Genomic DNA, 11,120 nt, shown 5'->3' on the forward strand with positions numbered 1-11,120 from the left:
GAAATAGAATAAGGTTGGTAAGATTCCAAGAGTGTTGAGAATTTAGTCTCAAGTATTAAAATGAGGCATGAAGAGAAAGGGGAAAGGGTGGCTACTAGACATAGAAAAATACTCCCTTCGTACCTTTATTTTTGCCTCTTTATTTTTGTCTCATAAACATTTTTAGATCGTGCATAGTCAAATGGGGCAATAAAATAGGGACAGAGGGAGTACTAATCTATTTGATCCATAATTTGTATTAACTTTAGGCTGAGATCTTCCAAAAAAAAAAAATAGAAAAAAAAAATTAGAAAAAAAAAAAGAATCTAAAAAAATAAAATACATGTAGAAGTATAACTAAATTGCACCTGAGGTTCATGTTAATATAGAGAAATTCCTACATAGTATTATATCGGAGAATTAATAGACGCAACCAAAGAAAAGTTCAGCATTGCCAAAGCTTCATTGATGAGAAAGAAATGTATCTGCTCTCTCTCTCCTATGCGCATAGCTAGACAGTTTAGTATCGTTGTTTTTTTTCTATACCTTTCTCTTTCATCTTGATGTTCATGGCGTCAACCAACAATTTTGTCCTGGGCTCTAACACCATTCCCTTTGATGTCATTTCTTCGACACAATCCAAAGCATCTTCTATTCTTCCTTGGTCATACCTCCCGTGGATCATGACCGTGTAAGATCGCTGATCAGGTCCCATGCCGTCTCTCAACATTTCAGCCCAAGTTGATTGAACATTTTCTTCACAATTCCAATTCATGTACAACTTCAGCAGCAAATTATACAAGTCTCCTGTCATCTCACATCCATTAGATTTCATTCTTTCAAGCAAAGTCTGAACTTCCTCTGGTGTTTTTGTTGATGTTAACAAGTGACAATAAGTCCTAGAATTCGGGGAACAATTTCCACCCTTCTGCTCCATTTCATCCAATAATTGGAAGACCGCCTCTGTCCTCTGAATCTTACACATGTGCTTAATAAGGCAGTTGTAAGTCACCACATCAGGCTCACAGTCTTTCTCATTCATCTCCCTCAATATTTTAAAGGCTTCAGGAATTCTCTTCTTAAAACACAGCCCGTCAATGATACTGTTGCAAATTACCACGTCTGGAGTGCAACCCTTCTCCCACATAGCATGTAACAACTTCACTGCCGTACTAATTTTCCCTGACTTGCATAGTGCATTTATGAAAATCCCATACGTAATTTTGTCAGGTTTACATCTAGAGCGGATAATCTCATTCCAAAATCTCTTTGTTTCGCGTAGACTGCCTAGCACACACCAACCATTAAGGATAATATTCCAAGTCTTGATATCATACTGAAACTCACATTTCTTTGAATGGAACAAAAATTCAGCAGCCTCAACATGTTTGTACCGACACAAAAACATCAAAAGTGTTTGGAAAGCAATTAAATCATTCGGAAGGCCAAACTGCCTCCTCTTATCGAAAAATTCAATTGCATCATCAATCCTATGAGCAGCAGCATACCTATGAACCACAATCCCGTACGATCTCTCATTCATGGTTCCTCTCTTCGACATTTCATCAAACACTTGACTGAGTTCCTGAAAGCGCTTGGCCTTCCCCAATATCCCAAGGAGTTCATTGTAAACCCTAGATCCTGGCAAATAACCACTTGGATTATTAGACACCCATTTGAAGAACAAAAATGCCATTTTCCAATCTGAATGAAATCGTCTAAGCACATCAAGCACCAAATCCTCACTTAAAGTCAGTCCACAATTATCAAGAGCTTTAACAAGCTCTTCATTTGAACTATTTGAGAAATCTTTAAGCAAATTTTGAACCTTCAGAGCAGTCATATCAAAGTTCATTGGTAGCTCTTCAGAATTCTTATGAAGTTCGTGAAGCTCTACTCTTTGATTAAATAAAACTGAGTCTTCTTCAAGGTGAAAAGAATGAAACTTGGCCAGGTTGGAGGGAAAACATGGAGGGCAGATGTGAAGAGAATTGAGAAACTGATAATTGGGTACTGCCCCTAGCTTACATTTGAGATCTTGTTGAATAACTCTGCAAATTGTAAATAAATATCCAAGATGACGATGCATGGTAGTCTCCTTCGAATCCCAACAAGGATAATTGAAGTTCCAAAAAAGCAGTGCTAATATCTTCTTATTCACTCAAAGTAAAAAAAGTCTCCCTAAGATGATCTGAAAGCAGGTGTGAGGCAGATTCAATATCACCTTCATCAGCCCAAAAATTTTCTAGTAGTGAGAGATAAGCAGTGAAGACATACATACTTGTCTGATTCTTCCAGAGACGATACATATATCTGGCAGAATTAAAGCAAATTTTCTATGTTAAAGAAGTATTTACTAGCACTTAATCGACCTATTTAACCCATGCCATTCTCCATTTAAAAACTGATAAAAGCAAAAATATGAAACTAATTAAATTTGCTGCCATTTTCTTTCTAATCTTTAAGAATGCAGATACTTTAGAAAAAATAATAGTCTCTGCTTCATAGAGACTCATTTAAGATTAGGAGCTCTTCCATGTTTATAACAATAGATATGCCTAAGAACCAAAACCAAACCACTATCCTTGCGAGACCAAAATAATATCTAACAGACATGTTTCCTGCTTCAAATTTTAGAAAATAAGCTGCCTAGTTATTTCAGAAGTACTTTCACAGTTTTCCACATCCATGACAAATTCTTACAAAAAAAACACATTTTTACGGTATACAATATAGAGAAAGATAACCCGCAGACACTTAGCTTACAGCTCGAAAGAGTCGAAACTGTGTACCCTACAAGAACAACGAAACTACAAATATCTATGTTTACAAGATTTGCTAAAGAGACAAAACCTTAAACCCAATCCGCAAATTACCACACTAAGTCATGCTACATTGCTACTCAATTATACTTCGTATCATATATCAGACGACTCTAAACATCTTCAATATTTCAAAAGTGTCAATGATAAACCCGATTAAATTCATAAGCTACAATTACCCCTGCGCAAAACAAACCACAATTTCTAGCACACCATACCTAATGTTGCCAACTTGCCAAACCAACAACTCTTGTTTCGAAAATATTGATACAGAACATATTTGTTAGGGCCTATATTTAGTGTGTGTATTGTATAGCTAACGGGCCTGTTTCATGAGCCCTAATCACTTGTATAAATACGCTACTCATACTCTAATGAAACTACGGAAAATTATTCCGTGACATGGTATTAGAGCCAATCAAATTCTAATCCCTAAATTTCTAAATTCTAAATCCCTAATGTAAACTAATGTGGAGCATCCGCCAAATGCCGAAACCCAAAATCGAGTAATCTTCTTATACAACTTCCAAATTTAACAAAACATAAAGCGCAATATATTACAAATAGCACATTCATCTTGAAGAACTAACATTTATCCAATGTTTCATCCACTATACACCTCAATTGCACCTAATATCGCTCAAGGTCATTACATAAAGTGAAAGAATGCACAACAATATCAAATTACAAGCAAATTAGCAATGAAGAGTAAACGAAAAACCCTAATTCGCAGAAAATCAGTAGATAATAGGCTTTTCGCCCAAATTAACCCAGCTATTGAACAAATATAATCTGAAAACAAGCTTATTAAACTCATGAAATTAAAAATGCCATCAAAAAATATGCAAATTAAATGAAATTACCGAAAAATTAACATATACTGTTTATTGTTCAGAGAATCAGTTTTTTTTTTGGACTTTCTAAAGCACACAAATTAACCAAAAAATTGACAAAAAATACCTTGATAAAGCAGAGAGAACGCAGCCTGAGATGAGAGAGACGGAAATGAGTGTAGGTGAAGAGCGAGGCGAGAGAGCTACGGCCTTCAAGCGGCGGCAAAACGCCGGTGAAGAGGAAGTATGAAGCTGCGATTCTGCGTATAGTTGTCTTGTGAGTCTCACCGAGCATTTTCGACTTAACTTTGCTAGCCAAGAGGTGGTAAATATTAATTCAACCGACCCGATTTGATTAAGAAAAAAGCCAATTTAGATTTCGATTCATATAAACATAGCGATTAGCATAACTCGTCTTCAAAATAGACTTAGCTTAACTCGGACTTGTCATAGACTCATAGCCAACCCAATTGCCTGAATTGATACCTCACCCAAGTAGGTTAATGTGGATTATGTGGTACGGGACTAATAGGAGTAATTTATGATATGAGAGACTCGACCTAAATGAATCCACTCATGGACCAAGACTTGTTATGAATTAAAGAACTCCTCACTTGATAGAGTGACATGATCTATATCATGAATGAAAAACATCCTTACCCAAATATGACACAACCCAAACCCAAAGTAAATGACCCATTTGTAACCTTTTGTGACTTGTCTTAATCATGTTACTATTTCATGTGTTTACATGATTTATTTTGAAAGACTTTGAGTATCACTTATTATTTGTCATAAACAAGTTAAATTTGATTAAGAAGCAAGTTTACACATAATATGATAAGTTTAGACAATTTAGTTTGGTTCATATACAAATGTTATATAATTAAGGTTATTTTAGATTTTAACACCTGCTAAAAATCCGAAAATGGATTTTAACACCTCCAAAAAAAAAAAAATTTGATTTTAACACCACCCAAATTTCAAAAAAATGGGTATTACCACCACGTAACTGATTCCGTTTACAAATCCGTTAAGTACGGCCATATAGACACGTGTCGCTTTGTTATTGGCCAAAAAAATAAAAAAAATAAAAAACAAAAAATAAAAATTAAAAAAAAAAATAAAAAACCTAAAACTACCCCAGCCACCCCAGCCCCACCCACCGCGCCACCACTGGCGTCCCCAAACCCACCCCCTGCCGGCGTCCGGCGTCCCAGAGAATTGCCCGGCGCCGGCGACCCCACCCCCACCACCCTTTCCTCCACCTACGCACCCCACCCCTTCCCTTTCCCCATTTTCATTTCCCGACCCACCACCCCGAAACCACCCTAAACGCCCCCTCTCCCGGAAAACGCCCCTCCTCCCCTTCCTCCTCCCCCGGAAACGCCCTCCCTCTCCTTTCCCCCTCCCTTAATCGATTCCCTACCACCCCAAACGAAACCCTAAAACCCGTTTAGGGTGGTTTCGGGGTTGTGGGTCGGGAACGAAAATGGGGAAAGGGAAGGGGTGGGGTGCGTAGGTGGAGGAAAGGGTGGTGGGGGTGGGGTCACCGGCGCCGGGCGATTCACTGGGACGCCGGACGCCGGAAGGGGGTGGGTTTGGGGACGCCGGTGGTGGCGCGGTGGGTGGGGCTGGGGTAGTTTTAGGTTTTTAATTTTTTTTAAACAAATAAAATAGTGACACGTGTCACTGTGGACCACATTTAACGGAATTTTTTAACGGAAACTGTTAAGTGGTGGTAATACCAAATTTTTAAAAATTTGTATGGTGTTAATACCCATTTTTTTTTTTTTTTTTTGGAGGTGTTAAAAACCATTTTCGTGTTTTTAGCAGGTGTTAAAATCTAATCTAGACACATTCGCAAAATATTTATTATAGACAAAATACATTCAAATATGTTTATATAATTCTAAATCTATTTAGATAATTTAGTTTTAGATAAGTTTAGTTTGAAACTTAAATAAATCAAATAATAAGTTGAGAGGTGCACCAATATTAAATTTAGCCTTTTGGCATTTGAATTACTTTGCAAAGTGATATGATGATTTTGTAATTATGTAAAAATAAATAAATAAATAAATAAATAAATAAAATCAGTGTTATTGGGTTGGAATTAAATATCTAATAAGAAGTATAATTTTTCTTCGACTTGAAGTAGGATTAGTTGATAAAAGACTTGTTCCAAATTAATTAAGAGGTTTTAGGTTTGAGTACTTAAAAGACGTAATTATATGTATGTTATTAAGAGAGCTTTCCCTATTAGAAGCCTAACCTGACTTGAGTTTAGATTAACTAAAATCTTATAAATTTAACTCCGAATTCATAAGTGAGATGCCCTCAAATAACTTCCACAAACAAAGTAATCAAGTACTCCATAATATAGTAGAGACTAAAGACCACTTTATTCTTCGAGATGTAGAGAGCGATGGATTAATAATGATCATTCTCAAGCAAGTTGAACTAATTTAAAAGCCAACATATATATATATGTAGCATAATCAAATGTGACAATACATGGATAGCCCTTTAAAAGTTGGAAACCATGCTTCTTTAAAAGTCCTTTTCTACGTACCCAAGTCAAAGCAAAAGGGTGTCCTTTTAGATTGAAAGGGAGCTACACTTAGCTCTCATGAAAAAGAGAGAATGTTTAAAAGAAAAGCAAACGCTCCAAATATCGAACTCAACATTATATAAATCCCTTAAATCACAGTAATTATTACAAAGTGCTTCCATACTTCATAACTTATATGCGCTGATCTCTAAATAACAATTTCATTTCACCCAAAAATTTTATTCTTAGATAAATCAACTTATTTTATTACAGTAACTTTTTAATTTACCAAACTTTTGTATCCAATTTTCTATAAATACTACTGTACTTCGTATTAATCAATCGAATTCTACTATCTAAAATAAGTACACTGAGACATTTACGTAGTATTTAGAAATCGAAGCTTTTTTAAAAAAAAAAAAAAATAAATAAAAAAAAAAAACACCCAAATACTTTTAGTCTTTTACAAGGGCAGGGTGCATGTAGGGTATAGTTTATAGTTAGAGGGAGTCCATATAACTGAGCTGTGAGACAGCTCTGAAGGTCTCCTAAAAAATTCGTAATTGTAATTATAATTTATAATTGAGAAATCTTTACAATTGTGTTTGTACTCCATGAACTGGTAGCACCTCTCCACGTGGGGTCAGTATCAACTCCTTCACCACTATGAGCTGGATTTCCTTCCCCACCACCTTTTTCTCTCTCCTTTAATATCCACTTCAACTTATAACATTTTATTCCCCTTTTTCCTTAGCCTTTTTTTTAATTAAGTTAAATTAAATTCATAACTATCTACCATGTCCATGGCTTGCATTATATCCATATTACATTTTACACTATATATATATATATATATACAAATCCTTAAACGCCATGCTAAGTTTTTTTGGGTTCCACCCAATTCACCTTTTGGGCAGGGATCAGTTTTAGACACTTAGGTTCCACTTCCCTCCCAATTGTTGCTAGGGATTGACACGCGGTCCTTCTTATCAAGTGTAGTCCTATTCACCACTACAATAACGTCCAATTGGTATGCTAAGGGTTTGTTCTTTTCAGCTTAATTTCAGTTCAGTTCAGTTCAACTCCAATCAGTTCAGTTACTTTTCTCATAAACAATCCAGTTTAGTTTAGTTCAGATCGGTTTAGCTCACTTTAGATCGTTTCAGTTCAATTCAATTCATCAGCTCGTTTTAGTAAATCAGAACAGGCCCTAAGTCGTTGATCGTTTAACAGTTATACAACTACTCCCTCCGTTTTTAAATACTTGCTCCATTTCACGACACGCATGCCGATGCTAATCTTTAATCACTAATATCTTTAATTATCAATAAGTATAAATTCTAACAATTGAAAATTAATAATCTATTCATTGAGATGATTCCAACAAGTACCCACAAAACTATATTTTTTCTTATGTGTAAATCACAAACATTAGTCAAAGTAGGATAAATGAATAGTACAAAAAATAGAAATGGAGCAAGTATTTAAAAACGGAGGGAGTAATAAGGAGCATACGTGCCATACATTGCACCCATACTAGCTAGGTCGGTCTAAGTGTCTAACTAGGGTCTAACATGTACTATATTGTGATCTGAGTACATAATGATATATACGGAGTAACAATAACACAATTAACAGGGTATACAGTTGTATACGTGTCATCATACAAGGCTAAGCTAAAAGCTAACTTGATTGTATCTAGTGGTAGTTCGCACTCTTAGCTTATTTGGCGAAAGATTTGTTTATACTATAATGTATTGGTTGATTAGAATTCTTCCGAAGTCACAATAATTATATTGTACTGTTAACACCCTAAAGCCAGGAAGTCTAGTATATTATTCATGGCCTCCATTAAGATTATTAGCTTAGCTAGCTAGCAGAAGAATAAGCTTGGCTGTGTTAATAAACTAATTAAGGAATGAATGAATTAGAATTAGTATATGGATATTATTTATTAATGGATTGTACAAAGGAGTTTATTATTAAACATTTTTTGGGTACCTCATCAAACTACTTCATTCTGCCGTCCAATGATAATGTAGTACATGTTTTTTTGGTTATGGTGGGATTTAACAAATGCAAAACCCCAAATGTTAATCTGTTATGTTGTCATTTCTTTTCATTAAGCTCATATTTAGGACTTCTTTTAGTTTTTATAATGATCTATATAATTAGATTTTTCTAGAAGCATGTAATCATGTGAAATTAGTATGAATTGAAGCTTTATCATAAAAAACTTGGTTGATTTGGCAAATGGGTCAAGATTGGTGTAGATATATAAGCTTGAAGACATTATTGTTGAGTTATTAAATGCACTCGGAAGTATGCGTTTTGGTTTTATTGTAAAAGTAACTTAAAGGAAGAGAGTAAGGTAAAATAATTGGTTGATTCTAAGAATCGACAAATATCATAAGTAGTATCGGTTGAAAAGTGTCATATTATAATAATTTTAGAGAGAGGATTGAGAAATGATAATACATAGAAGTTACAATGCAAAAGTATGAAGAATTCCACATATTTTATGATGTTGTCGATTACTACGCATATTTTATAATGTTGTTGATTAATTAATTGACCAATTACGATGATCAAGAGATATCCAAAAGACTTGTTTGGAGTTGGTAAATGATAATAAACAGAGAAATTATGGTAATGAGTTACATGTCCAACCCTTTATTAAACATCCTCTTTCAATATGAATTTTATAGTACCAGTCATCACCATAGCTAATGTATTAGTGAACATTTATGATGAAATATACACGTTCATAGAAATTGTGTTAATTATCAGGGATATTGACATGACATTTTCCCTACAAAAATGTCTTTTAATTCATCATCCTATCGTCTAATAAACATGTCGTAAAAGTTAATCATTGTCCACATGATATATGAATATATCAATAAAGTTTTATTTTCAATTTATAATCTTAATCAAAGCCTTAGAAACCATGCAAGTCAATCATCAGCTAGGTAACAACCAAGCCGTTTACATATTATTAAAACTTATGAAAAATATAATATTGTGAAAACTACACATTAAGATGAATTTAACTAAATCCATAATTAATTACTTCAATTCCCTCTTCAAAATGAGATAAATTCATAATCATATATACACATAAATGGAGAGAGGGAGTATTATATATTTCTTAGATAGAATCACAAGGTAATTAAATAATAGTGAATTTATAATCAATCTATGCAATCCTTAATAACGGTAAACAGGCCAAAAGAAAGAAGATTAAAAAAAAAGTAGAATTGAAGAAAATGATTAGATGAATCCCATAGTCGTAACTAGTCATGTGGATGATAATAAATAAATCATCCTTTAGTGTAATAAACTCGCACGTCACATGGACCCCGTTGAAAGGGTTACATGCGGGAGAACGAGTAATTTGGTCTCTTCCGCATTACAATTTGTGGGTAACTTACATTGCCAACATTCTTAGTTGGTGTCTTGTCTTACTTGAATTATTTGTATTATTAGTGGTTATGCTATTATATATTTATATGTGATTCTTATAGATGAATGATTCAAGTAAAAGCAAGTTTATAATAATGGTTACAAATTTATATTTTCAATATAAAATTATAAACTAAATATGAATGATTAAATAAACCTTTTAAGCAAATCATAAACAACATTTAAAAAGGTAAATTGTAAAAGCTTTAATTAATCATAAATAAAATTCTGATCAGAATTTTAAACAAAATTTTATCGAAAAATCATGAGAGAAAAATGAAGAACGCCAAACTAAATAGAAGTAGGAGTTGTATTTCTATATATGTGAATATTAATTATTTCAGCTGTATATATATTACAAGCAATGGATTTTGTATCAAGTAAAATAACAATCTATTTTAATGTGTTTCGTTCTCTCATGAAGCATTATATCCTTGGTCAAGTGCAGGGTTGATTGATTATCGACCATGATATGTATGTTGTACTGTGTTGTGTTTCTTGTACTTTCAAGAAATAGGTGAACCACCAAATAACAACACATAGTCTGCCTGTAATAGACACTAGAATTGGAACCCGGATCCCAATGAGAGTCTAAAAAGATTGGTAAACACAGTTTGTCTGATGCTTGTAAATATATCTCAACTGAATCATCTTAAGTTCAATCGTGTTACCAAGATAAGCAAAAACTCAACAGAATCGTTTTATGATGATCAGAGAAGCTTCTGTTTCTGGAAAGTTATATTGTACAACTCATCATTAGATATTTATATTTTCTGTTCTAGTTGTAAAGTTAGTTAGAATCTGTAACTAGCTATATATATCTTTTCTGCTGTATTTTCTTTTAAATTTTCTCATGATAAAAATTTCCCAAATTAACTTCACATTTTCTCTCTGATTTTTCCTCTGATTCTAGCTTAACAGAATCAGTTTCACATGGTATCAGAGCTAAATGCTCGATTCTGATTGTTTTCCGCTTGATTTTGATTGATATTCTTCAGCAATTTGCTGAAATTTCTTTTGAAATTCTTGCTGGATTTCTTGATTTCGCTCAATTTCTTGAAAATTGAGGTATATTTTGATCGATTGAACTTGTTTCATTGATTGTGTTCTTCGTTGTTCTACTTTTGTCGCTTGTTTTGTTCGATTGAATTTGCTTCTTCGATTACATCTTTTGATCATTTTAATGGCGGCTCAAGACTCTCAACCTCAAAATCAACACTCTATTACTGCTGGATATACTGATAAGTATTTTCTTGGATTTGGTGATCAACCTGATCAACATCTTGGAGCTCACAAGTTTAATGGAGATAATTCTCTCACCTCACTAGTGGAAAAATCCTCATCCGTAACGGGCAAAAAGGGGTCATCCGTAACGGGCAGCGTCCGTTACGTATGCGGCCGTTACGGATGGCCATTGTTATTCGTAACGGGCACTGTCCGTTACGAATAACCCATTATTCGTAACTG

At 34.1% G+C, this 11,120-nt stretch overlaps 1 pseudogene across 3 annotated transcripts; it reads right to left on the minus strand.

Moving 5' to 3' along the window:
• Positions 1-331: 331 nt before the first annotated feature.
• Positions 332-3,914, minus strand: LOC145638172 (putative pentatricopeptide repeat-containing protein At3g15200 pseudogene; annotated as a pseudogene). 3 transcript variants are annotated; one of them, XR_014114627.1, is made up of 2 exons: positions 3,762-3,914; positions 332-2,170 (listed from the first exon to the last, which is right to left on the minus strand). The product of XR_014114627.1 is annotated as a putative pentatricopeptide repeat-containing protein At3g15200 pseudogene, transcript variant X3 (transcript). The 3 variants fall into 3 exon arrangements; XR_014114626.1 differs by having other exon boundaries at positions 332-2,203; XR_014114625.1 differs by having other exon boundaries at positions 332-2,292.
• Positions 3,915-11,120: the final 7,206 nt, after the last annotated feature.

The sequence above is a fragment of the Chenopodium album genome, chromosome 7, assembly GCF_948465745.1.
Source record: "Chenopodium album chromosome 7, dcCheAlbu1.1, whole genome shotgun sequence".
Taxonomy (NCBI): domain Eukaryota; kingdom Viridiplantae; phylum Streptophyta; class Magnoliopsida; order Caryophyllales; family Amaranthaceae; genus Chenopodium; species Chenopodium album.